Genomic DNA, 12,768 nt, shown 5'->3' on the forward strand with positions numbered 1-12,768 from the left:
ATGGTAAAATCTGCTCCTTGTGAAATCCAGGCAGCAACAGCAACCCTGATTTAAATAACTGGACTACTTAAAAGGTTAATTAACAACACAATTTATAGTTATATGGGTCCTTTTCTCATGAATTATCTTAACATTTTTTTAGTCTTTGGTCAAAAAACTACACATTTAATAATCTACAGAAATTCAAAGTAATTTTGGTATTGCCTTTTGACTACTAATTAATGGTTTGTTAATGTTCCAGCACCAAAATTTTATAGTATTATTTAGCTAATGGATTCTCATAAATATTCTGTGAGTGTTCTGGATACAATAGTTGGGATAACAAACACCTGAGTCTCTATTCCCCTTATCAATCTTAAATTTTGTGGTGATGTGTGTGTGTACATTCTGTAGCTGGTACAAATAGAGTTGGAGAAATGTAGCAGCTCAACCAACTTCCTGTTTCTATTTAACTGTCAATTTTCTATAACTAATTATTGATTCTGACCATGCTCCAATCCTTAATTTCAGCTAGTCTAGACCTGGATAAAAGTCTCAGAATCAGAATTACTCCTTTCCTATAGGTAAAATACAAAATCTCTGAGGAATGAGATACAGCCTAGTTGTTTTTGTCTGTGTCCCTGGCTTCTTCTATGCCTTGAACTCCAGGCTCTTTCTCAAGGTCAGTATTCAAGGAAATACTTAGGTTTAAAGGTATGACAAGAAATCTTGACGCCGATGCATTCGTAGGTGATTGAGCCCCTAGATGACTGAGCAAATTTTTTGACAAAATAGAATACTTTCAATTGAAAATCTTGTGGAATAAATATAAAACATATTAACTTTAAAAAAAAAAGAAATGTGTTTTTTAACGAATATTAGAAATTTTCTCAATGACAAATACTTTTTGATCTTTGGGGTGGGGGAATGGGGGCAATAGTCATTAGAAAGTGAAAGTAGGTGAATCCACACTGCAGTGTTTCTCACTCTACTGACTCAGTCCTCCCTCAGCCTGAGTAATGATTACAGTTACATGATAACCCAAATTTTCCACCTCCAAGCTGCGCATCTGTCCTAAGGTTGTTGCCTTAGGTGACAACGCTCCTATGCATGAAATTATTTTCAACAGCCTGAAGCATAACAATGCTTTATGTGACAAGTTTAAGAAATGTTTCTTATCAGAAGGCACAGGAGTCACTTTTTACCTCTGTTGCCAATCTGATCTGCCTGGTTTGAATTTTTGTAAAAAAAAATTTCATCATATTTGCTTTTCTTCTTCCGGATACTGTGTCAGGCTAATACATAAATAAAGTTGTTTTCTAAAGCACAAACACTTGAATTTTGACACCTTCCATCGAGTTGTGCCTTAGACATTTACCAGCTCTCCTGAATTATGATAAACTTTTTTTTTATTATGATTTACAGCGTAAACACAAGTTTATTTCCTGGGACTTCAGCTGCATGAATTCAAATAATTTAGAAGTAAGTAATGGAGAGTTGTGTAGTCGGAAATCCTTACAGATTTTCTGATATTTTTCTTAGTTAAGATCCATGTATGTGCAGCAGGATTACATTCTTAATGAATTACTCTGATTTAGTTCCTTAGGGTCTGAGTTGATTTTTATAGTTATAAATGGTAATTCTATTATTTGATATGGATGAGTTTTAAAGCTTATTATTATTTGTACTCCATTAGAAACTCTCCTTTCAAATTCTTACAGAACTCTATTGACTTAACTTGGTTTTAACATAATGTTAGTTAAACATGTTCAAAGATAAAACATAAAATCCAAGATGCTAGTAGTTCTTATACAAATGTAAAATCCAAGTAAACGTTCTCATTTAATATATAAAAAACTATGAGCATAATAAAATTTAAACAAAAATATGAGATGAATAGTGTCCCTTTGCTGACGTGACATTTCTTGTTGCACTGTGAATAGAGTGCTGACTGCCTCAGAGTCTAGTGTCTAGTACTACTGTGTACCCTGTGTTCACTCAATTCCCACAGCTTTTCCCACCCCAAATTAAAACGTATCCTAGAGCATGTCCCAGAGCCCTCAGCATCTGTTCACACGCTGCAGTTTGAGAAAGGCTGGCACACAGGCTATGGCACTTGCTCAATGCTTTACACTCATTGTGACACATTTAAAAAGACCCCATGTAAACAAATGAAGAGGGAAAAAAGAAATAAAATATAGATATAGCTTGCACTTTTTAAAAAGCAAAACATTACAACAATAAAAATGCTTAAAGAATCTTTCTTTTTTTTAATTACAGAATATTCTCAAGGGAGTCAAATTATTGAAACGATTGGCAGTCCTTCCTTCCCCACTAGTTATTTTTTTCTCATAATCACTTTATCAGTTCTTAGAGAATGGTCTCATGGGAAGCTGCTCTAATGTGGTTTTTTTTCTTTTCTTTCTTTCTTTTTATTATTATTAGTTTCAGGTGTACAGAACAATGCAATAGTTATCCTTTATACCCCTCACAAAGTAACAACCCCTCCCATCCACTGTCCTCACAACCCCAATATCATACTTATCTATTACAATTCCATTGACTCCATTCCCACACTCTACTCCACATCTCATGACTATATATGTATATATAATTATAGTTGGCATACAATGTTATTCAACATCAGCTTCAGAAATACAGTGCAGTGGTCAGGCCTCTACACCGTCTATGAAGTGGTCTCCCTAATAAGACATGAGTCCATCTGGCCCCCTAAAAAACATTTACAACATTATTGATTATATTCCCCAGACTGTCTTGTCTATCCCTGAGGCCATATCATAGTTACCAATTTGTATTGTCTCATCCCTTCCCCTTCTCCTTCATCCCATCCCCACCCCCTTCCAACTAGCAACTCTCAGTTTTTCCTCTGTGTCCCTGAGACTATTTCTGTTTACATTTCTCATTTATTATGATAAACTTTTGAAGAAAGGCAGAGTTAAACTCTGTCAAAGAACATGAACTGAACAATTACAATGGCAGTTAATTAATTAAAAATGACTTTACGTTAACTCCTGAAAGGTACCGGTTTGAAGCTTGACAATACTCAGATATGAAGGAGCACAATTTGGAAGATTCATCTGCTCTAGAATTATATAGCACCTTTCTTCAGAAAGCTCAGAGCATTTCCAAAGTGTAAGCCTGTCTAAAACAGAATAACAATGGGACTAAGAGTAGAGAATTAACAGAGGCCCATGGGCATGTATCCTGTTCTCTTCATTATTCTTTGCAGGCAGGTTATTTACCTCAGGGACTTTTAAGAGCCAAGCAGTGGAAAAGACACTAGGCAAGCACCATTTGAAAGGACTCAGCTGAGTTTCTTATGCTCCCCTTATGACTGGTGTCAACTAATCTATTTTAATCTTACCAATTTATCATGCATTTATTCAAATGTATACTAAAAAAAATCTATGAAATCTGATAACCTGGTAGTTTGATTACTCCAAATTTTCCACAGTGAGTCTACATGTCAATTCATGATAGTTAATATTAAACTTCCATGAGATTTTTAAAAAGGGAAGGTAGGAGAAAATTCTTAAAGGAAATAAGAACAATTGTGAGTGAAAAGGGCTGTGTAATAAACCTGAGAAGCTCAGGGGGGCCGCATGGAAGGACCCACAAATACTCAGTAACTGGAGGTAACCACACAGAGTGATCTGATCTTAAATTCCTAACTGGGAAGGTCATAGTGGGTAGTCACATCCCAGGCCTATGGCTTCCTTAGCAAGGGTCAATCTTTACCATATGTGAGCCCTGATCATTGATTGTTCTTATGCTTCTAGGATAACACATTTTTGAAATGTCAGAGTAATTTCTTTTCTAGACCCCTCGAAGGTGCAATGGCTGGAACCAGAATACAAGACCATCACAGCATAAGACCACAAAATTCCTCATTGTTATCTTGTTGCACACATACCATCTCTGTTATATATGCTGTAAATTGTTAAGCATTAACTATATTGAACCCAGCAATGTTAAATAAGCATGTGTTTCTCCATTTTGCTTTTTATCCAAACCTAAAGATTTCACCGCTTTGCTTTCTCCACCCCCTTAAGCTACCACCAATGGATTTTTCATGTAACCCTTACATCTCCTCCTTTGATTCTAATGCATGAAATAAGCTGCAAAACTGCCATTCAGAGCATTTTCTTAATCTATTAAGATTTGCTTCCGAGCATGTCCTCAAAATTTTGGTTCAAGTAAACCCTTGCAAAACTTTTCTATAGGCTGGACATTCCTCCATCAACACAACAATACACACACAAAAAGGGAGATACATTAGAATGGAAACTCAATGGTTCATTGAGTTTACTACTACCTAGTAGTGATTATAAATTTGGAAATTTATAAAACAGATTTATCTGGTTTCCTGGATGATTTTCAGATTCAAACTCTGAAATGATTTGTTCTCTTTTTTTCCATTTCTCCCTCTCTATTCAATCTTTCTCATTACTGATTACATTGTATAAAGTCTATATAGATTTTGAAAGTTATATGCAACCAAATGTCATATCAGGCTTCAGGAAGAAACACGTGTGGAACGGAAGTCATTTGAAACTTATGGAAGAATGATGACCTGGTGAACAATGAGCAAAGAGACCACACTGATTCAGGTAGAAAAATGGTGGGAAATTATATTAGGTGGATATGAGACAACTTTTAGAGTATCTGACACTCGTATGAGGAATTAAACCTCATGCATGGTATTAGCTTTCCATTGCTGTTTTAATAAATGACCGTAAATTCAGTGGTCTAAAACAACATCCAATTATTATCTCATACTTTTGTAGGTCAGAAATCCACATAGAGTGTGACTCAACTGTATCTTCTACTTAGAGTCTCAAAGGCTGAAATCAAGGTGTTCAAAAGGCTGTGTTCTTTTTGGAGTCTCCAGGGATACACCTGTTTACAAGCTTAATCAGTTCATTGACTGAATCTGTTCCTTGCAGTTATAGACTGAGGTCCCCACTCCTTGTTGGCTATCAGACAGGAGCCTTCCTTTGCTCCTAAAGTGTCCCCACATTTCTTTTCATGCCTTCCATGTGGCCTCCTCCAACAATACCAGAAGAAGAACTTCTCACACTTCAAATCTCTCTGACTCTCCCTTTTGCCACATTCCTCTAAGTCCAGCTAGAAAAAGTTCTCTACTTTGAAGAGCTCGTGTAATTTGAATGCGTCGTCCCAGATAACCCAGGGTAATCTCCCCATTTTAAGGTTCGTAACCCTAATTCCATATGCAAAGTCTCTTTGCCACGTAATGCAACATATTCACAGGTTTCAGAGACTTGGCCGTGGACGTTTTGGAACGCTGCTACTCTACCTCCTCAGCAGTCTCCTCTTTCTCTCTGTCAGTGCACTGCCCGTTCTAGTTTCCCTTTCATGTTAGGACTAAACTGGAACACTACCCTAAAGCCACCAACACAAGGCTTGCTGAATGACTGCTGAGGGTATTGAGGGCCCACCTGCTATAACCTGAAGTGTGTGAGAAATTACGTTTCCCATAGGTTAACTATTTCTAGGGAAGTCACCAGTGTAGGGTGATCTACATACTAAGTGACCCTTTGGTCTCCATTTAGCCTAATATGAAGTGGTAACAGTTTGGTAAGGTATCACATTGTTTCACATCTTTATTAGCATCATATCCTTCTTTCCTTTTACTTTTTTTGTATCCCCTCCACCCTGGGCTTACATCTCCTAAATAAAATATTAGCCCTTTAATCCTTGCCTCAGGCCTTATTTACCAAAGGATGTGGACTGAGACCATTCCTTTTACAATTGTCCCCTTCGTAGAGGTAGACTATATGTTTATAAGGCAGCATTTGATATATTGGCCAAAACTGACTGGAGGGGCCTTCATAGAATATCTGTCTCCCAGAAATATAAAATTGGGCTAATAAGCACTAGTATCTCCTTGCCATTTCTGTCTCCTTGCAGTCAAACCTAAGGTGATGTAGATAACCATATACACTAAAAAGAAGAGAAAGTTGGATTGCTAAGAGAGAAAACATAAATCACATTTATACAGACGCAGAGATCAGACACCATGAGGTATCAGACAGAAAGGCTGACCCACGGGCAAATGGAATTAATGTTTGCCTTCGCTCCTGATGAATTTTCATTTTCTGTTTTCAAACCTTTATGATGAGATGTACTTGTAACTTTACAAGAATTGCTTTCCCTTGGTCCAGTCGAGTGGTTCCATTGGTTAAGCATGCGAGCTCTCAGCAACAGGGTCACAGGTTCGATTCCCACATGGGTCAGTGAGCTGCGCCCGAGTTGACCTCCCACTGAGCTGGTGAGAGAGCATGCTCTTAGCAGCAAGGTTCCCAGTTTGACATCCATATGAGATGGTGGGCTGCACCCACCCCACAACTAAGATTGAACATCGCATCTTGAGCTGAGCAGCCACAAGCTGCCAATGGCCAGATGGCTCAGTATGTAACAAGGTTGCTGGTTCAACTCCTGCATGGGATGGTGGACTACACCCTACCCCCCACCCCCTGCATCTAGATTGAAAGTGTTGACTGGATTTAGAGCTGAGCTTGCACCCTCCACAATTAAGATTGAAGGACAACAACTTGACTTGGAGCTAATGGGTCCTGGAAAAACAAAATGTTTCCCTTCCCCAATTCCCCAATAATCTTTAAAAAAAAGAATTGCCTTCCCTTGAGTTTGAAATGTGGCTTGCTGCTTGTAATTAAAGAGACTATTCCAATTATTGTTGCTAGGTAATAAACCATTTCAAAACCTAGTAGCGTAAAACAACCATTTTATGATACAGGTTTGTGAGTCAGGAATTTGGGCAGGGCACCCTGAGGACCACAATCTGTTCCTCACAATACCTGGGGCCTCCACTGGGAAGAACTGAAAGCTAGAAGTGAATCAACAGCTAGAGGCTCAAATCATCTTGAGATGTCACCACTTGTATGTCTGGTGAAAGACGTTGGCTATGTATGGCTGTCAGCCAGAACATCGAAGCATAGCCTACCTATGTGGTCTCTCCACGTAGTTTAGCTTCCTCACAGCTTGGCTTGACCATTCCAAGAGAACCGGAAGTGCATGGCATTTTGATGATCTAACCTCAGAAGTCATATAACATCATTCCTACTATGCTCTAAGGACTGAAGTAGTGACAAAGGTCCACCCAGTTTCCTGTATAGAAGGCATAGACCCCACCCCTCCATGGGGGGAATATGAAGTTCATATTGTAAGAACAACATGTGAGATGTGAGATCTTGCTACAGACAATGCTGGAAAACACAGTGAGACACAGAAATGGACCCTAAGATAGTTGGGGCCAGATTCTAGGAGGTTTCAGTGACAAGTGGGATGTCTGGGGTCCATCCTAGAGTCTGTGAAAAGTGATTATCTGAGAGCAGAGAAGTGAGATAGGTACGAAAACTAGAAGATGGCTAAATACAAAGGATGAGAATTGTCATCTCTGGAGATTGTCCTATTTAATACAGCCAGGATTTTTATTGTGCTTTGAAGGCAAGCCAGATTGACACTATCATTATCTCTATCAAATGCATTCTCAATGATTTTGTGTTCCTCTACCAATGCTGCTCCAAAATTTGAATCTGTATTTCACAATATGAGTGTGCAGAGTAAATTGGTAAGTACCAGAGTTTATGAAATTAATTTAAAACTTACAATGTTTTATTCTATTGGAAAGATGACTTTCATTGTTTATTATAGCACTGGCTGCACACAAAGAAAATGCTACTCACTAATCCCCATTTAAGCTCTACATTAAAGGGTTTCTACACACAGGAAGTTTTGGCTTAAGTGGAAAATTTTCAAATGATACATGATATTGTCACACACACAGTCTGACTGTGATTTCAGATTTGGAATGAATGCTTAAAAGCCGGTAAGGAAAGGCAGTGGAGTATATTATTAATAAAGTCTTCATCAAAGAAAATAGTCTTAAATCCTTCACTAGCAGCATTACTTTCCTTTTTTCCAAAAAGCTATTTATTTTTCACACTATAGAAATATATATATTTCCATCACCAACCTGTAATACCACATCTAAAGACTTTTAAAAAGAATCTAAATGAGTAACATGAATTAAAGATACTATGAAAAATATTTTGTGTCCAAAAAAATTTCCTAGTACATTTATTTGATCCATTTCAAAAACTGTTTCCCCAGCTTTCAATTTACTAAAAATTTCTCTACTTAAGTCGCTCAACTGTCTTTGTTCATTTATTGCTTAAAAAGAAGGTATAAGGATAAAATCAGCCTTTTTTTTTTTCAAGTATGCCTCTTAAAATATCACAGGGGGGTAATTCTGGAATAAAACAAAGGTCATAAGCACTGAATAGATTTTTCTATTCAGTACTTATATGAAAAGAGACCTATTGTTTCATGAAAAGATACTGGTGAAATGGGCTACATGGAAGTAATATTTCATTTCCTAAAATAATTCTTCAATTTTCATAAGGGTTTCAGTTTTGTACCCATAATATGCTTCACACTGGGGAAATCTATTTCCATTGGCCTGATCTGCAGTCTTTACCTCCTAAGCTAAAGCACTGAACATTTTCTCAGAGCAGGCACACAGGAGGAGAATAGTATACCCTATTTATTTCACACGTTTAAATATTATCTTTATCTTCCATGTGTTTTATATTTTTCAAGTCGGAGCCAATATGTCTTCTTTATAAAGGTATAATAAGAAATTACTAAACTGTTGGTTTTAGTACAGCAAGAAATACCTAAGCTTACTTCAGTCTGGCTACCAAATGGCTATTTGCCATGCCTTTACCATCTGACTGTTAAACTTTGTGATGAGTAGGGCAAACATTGCAAGTGTATGTCAGGTTAATATATGCACAATCTTTAATAGCCACAGTAGAAGATGTATGTGTAATCCTTTGTTATGTTACCCAGAGTCAAAATATTTTATTCAACTGGAGCAAACTGTGACTGGACATTAAATCACAACACAGGAAATTAAATTGTAAATAAGAATGTTGGTATTTTCTCTTTTTGTCGTTATTGTTAAGAATCTATCTAGCATGTAACATACAGCCCCAAATTCTATGCCATAACTTGAGATTTCCATTTATAACTCCTCACAACTGTTGGATTCCTTGGAATTTTTTTAATGGGGAAAACAAATAAACAAGCCATTGTTTGCAATACAAAAGCAGCATGATTTGTGGGAAAAGCATTGCTGGGTTCATCCAACTATTCCACTTCCTTGCTGGGTAATCTGAGGCAAACTGCTTATTCTTGCCAAGCCCCACTTTTCTCAGCTAAAACAGGAGTATAATACAAACCCCAACACACACCACTGAAGAGTGACTGGAAATTAACACCCTCCCGCATTTAAAGTGGCTAGCACAGTGCCTGGATACTAATAGGTATTCAATAAATGATATCAGTGATTATGATTATATTCACCATGAGGAGATTTTACTCATTCATTGCAAAAAAAACTTATGGATACCTACTTTCTAGGCGATAGGATAATACCCTTATAGAGCTTTCATTCCAGAAAGCAAGACAGGAAATTAATAAATAAATAACCCAACAGGATATTTTTTTTTCTGTCTTAAAAATGAGGTCTAAGTCAGCAGCAAAACAACAGGGTCTGCTTTCTGCTGGTGCTGCCTTTCCGGTCTCCACCACATCAGACTAGGAGCTTGTCCAATTTTTTAATCTGTAATGAGGCACCATGTGTGAAGCTGTGGAAATAAATCACTCAGCTACTGGTTCGTGGGACAGAAACAACAGCGACCTCGACTCTGAGGCACACTCAAGGGCTGATGCATGAAACACACTGAAGAATTAGTCATGGGGATAAAAGGCAAACTGGAAACAGAGAAGCCACATCCACCAGCCTGCCAGAAACGGGAGACAGGTGCTTACCTAACCAAAGACGGAAGTAAAGAACGGGTGCCCCTCACGTCCTCAAAGGGGTCTCTATTCCTCTGTGTGCTTGTGCACGGCTTCATACAAACTGATAACTAGGGGATACAGATGAGGGGTGAACAAGGGGCTTTATTCCCTGTTCCAATGAATTCAAATAGTGAAAGCACTGCAATCTATATCACCACCTAATTTCTGAGGTCAAAATGCTAACTCACAGTTTTCCAACCTGTGTATTTTTGCTGTGATCTTTAGTGGTCACAAAAAAACAAAACAAAACAAAACAAAAAAACAGGAACAATATTTGGCCCCGATTGAGGTGCACACAGGCAACAACATGATTTTTCTCGGGTCACCACCTTCAGAGCTCTGTGGGAGCCCTGTATCTCACATCTTACAGACATCTCCTCACTTTCTGATCACATCAAGGTATTAAAATGTCCAGTCTGGTCCAATTTTACTCGAAGTGGAGTCTGTTCGTATATTCCTATTTCCACCTGCTTTCATCAGGGCAGAGGACACCATTGTACATACAAATGCTGAGATGATGGAGCACCTGAGTGAGCCCTTTAGAACCCTGATGTGGACAGTACACTCGTCAGCTGACCACTTCATATCTTTCCTTAACTTGGGTACATCTCCAGCCACTAAGAACTAGGGACCTTCCGGCAGGACCCTGTAGATGGCACAAACATACATGGCATCGTTGCCATACCAACCATGGATCTACAGTTTACTCTACTATGAACCCCTCTCCTCCACACATGTCTATTTCAGCCAGTGACCACATCTCTAGTTAAAAGCAGGCACTGATGGAAATCATGCTCCCGAATTCCTGGAGACATAGCAGGTTCTCCTGTGAGAACTCTCTCACCAAGCTCCATCCCAGTGGCTCCACAGAGACTGGAATTATGAGTGGTTAAAGCTCACTCCTTCCCATCACGAAGGGATAGGTCAGGTGCTAGTTTTTATAGGCAGCTCCATTTTCCACATTTGATTCTCTTAAAGCTTCCCTGATTTTGGTCTGAATGGGAGTGGTGATCAGGTAGGCAACCTCTGCCAATCCCTACCTCTATGGAGGGAAAAGTCAAAGCTATCTCTAGTCCTAAGCATTCCTTTCCAGGAATCCTCCTCTTGGATGTCTAGAAGTAGATAACAGTCACTGGACCAATTATTCTCTTGCTTATAAGTCCTGCATCCATGCATCTAGCAGCTAGTTCTTTCTAAAATATGGACATATTACCATCTATTATCCTAAACTTGAGGCTTAACCTGAGATTCCAAAACAGTAAGAAAATCTCATTCCATGCCCTATTACGTATTATTGTTTATTATTAAGAACTATGATCTAAATTGATATACAAAATCAAGGACTCTAACGGTGGAATTCTAATAAAAGAATTCATAAGACTTACCTGGTATTTTATTTTTTCTTTCAAAAGGAATTTGTTTTAGTAAAATTCTGCTTGCATTCTACTTCTTTACTCAGCAACGGGTTCCCATTTTCTTCTGCCATTTGTAACATCCTACTTTTATCAGAGGTTTTTGGTGGGTGAAGGGGAATACAGGAAGAAAAATGGAGACAATGTTTCTGAATGAGAGATTGGAAATTTTTAGATGATATCATCATCTACTATTTTTCATCCTTCATGTCACTTTTCCCCTCAAAGAAAACAAAATAGCAAGCAACTGATATATGCTGTTTCCTACTTTTCATGACATGACCTACATATTTCAATGGATGTGTGCTTGTAGGAGTATTTTAGAAACAATATATGTGAATTTTATTCTCAATAACCTTCTCAGAAGCAATATCATTCTATTCTGAGTATGGCAGCGTTTTCCCAGCTGAGCCTCCTCTGGCTCTGAGATGCAGAGCCTGGCTGACTGCTGACTATTTGGGATGACACCCTCAGGCATTGATTTGCAAAAGTTGAAAAGCCTGGGGACAAGAAAACCTTCAAAGATTTGTGCTAGGTGCCTGGAGATTTTGATAATACATAAAGCTGAAGGATAAAAAACATCAGTGTCCGAGCCTAGTGGCTAGGTCAGATCCCCAACAGAGAGGTCTGAATTTCTTAGAGGATTTTCCTAACCAGTTTGTAGTTTTCCTAATCCTGCTAACTTGAATCAGACAACACGTTTGCTTTCTTAGTGGTCTTCTTCTAATACACGTACGCTCTACATTTGAGTCGGAAAGTCTATAAATATCGTTTCCTATACAACGATCTTGCCTTCTGTGGGTAACTACAGTGTATTTAAAACAAAAACATGCTTATGTACTTGAATATGAGATATGAACACTGGCTTGTTAAAACTTTTATGCCAGTAACACCCCAGTATGTGAAAAATCCCTTTGCATTTGTTTTATGAATTAGGCCTTAAATAAGGGAACCTGAAAGTATTAAACCTCCAGGAGCTGCAGCATGTGTTTTTATCAACAAGGAATAACATTAATTACAGGACTTAAACTATAACTAATTCCATGTTTAAGAACAAAAAACACTCTCTGTATGTTGGGACAATGTTCAAGTAACCCAACTGTCCTCAGACCCCATCAAATATGAGGCGAAATGAGTGAAAATGAGGTAATGGTAAAAATCACTACCTAAATCTCACTACTCTTTACTTGCCTAACTGCACACCTTTGACTGCCCCCATCACTCTCCTTTTTTCTACTTTTCCCTTGTAATAGCTTCCTTATTTTTTTTCAGAGTAAGTTTGTCTTCCCCTCAGTGTAGCAAAACATAAGGTCACTGAGAAACCCCAAGGTTGGCATTTTATAGGTTCAACCACACAGAGAAAGATTAGACCAACTGTCTCTTGAACCAAAGTGTAAAATCTAAAGGTACAGACTTATTGGACCAGTTAGGGTAGCAACCAATCCCC

Source organism: Hipposideros armiger, unplaced genomic scaffold (genome assembly GCF_001890085.2).
Source record: "Hipposideros armiger isolate ML-2016 unplaced genomic scaffold, ASM189008v1 scaffold_717, whole genome shotgun sequence".
Classification (NCBI taxonomy): domain Eukaryota; kingdom Metazoa; phylum Chordata; class Mammalia; order Chiroptera; family Hipposideridae; genus Hipposideros; species Hipposideros armiger.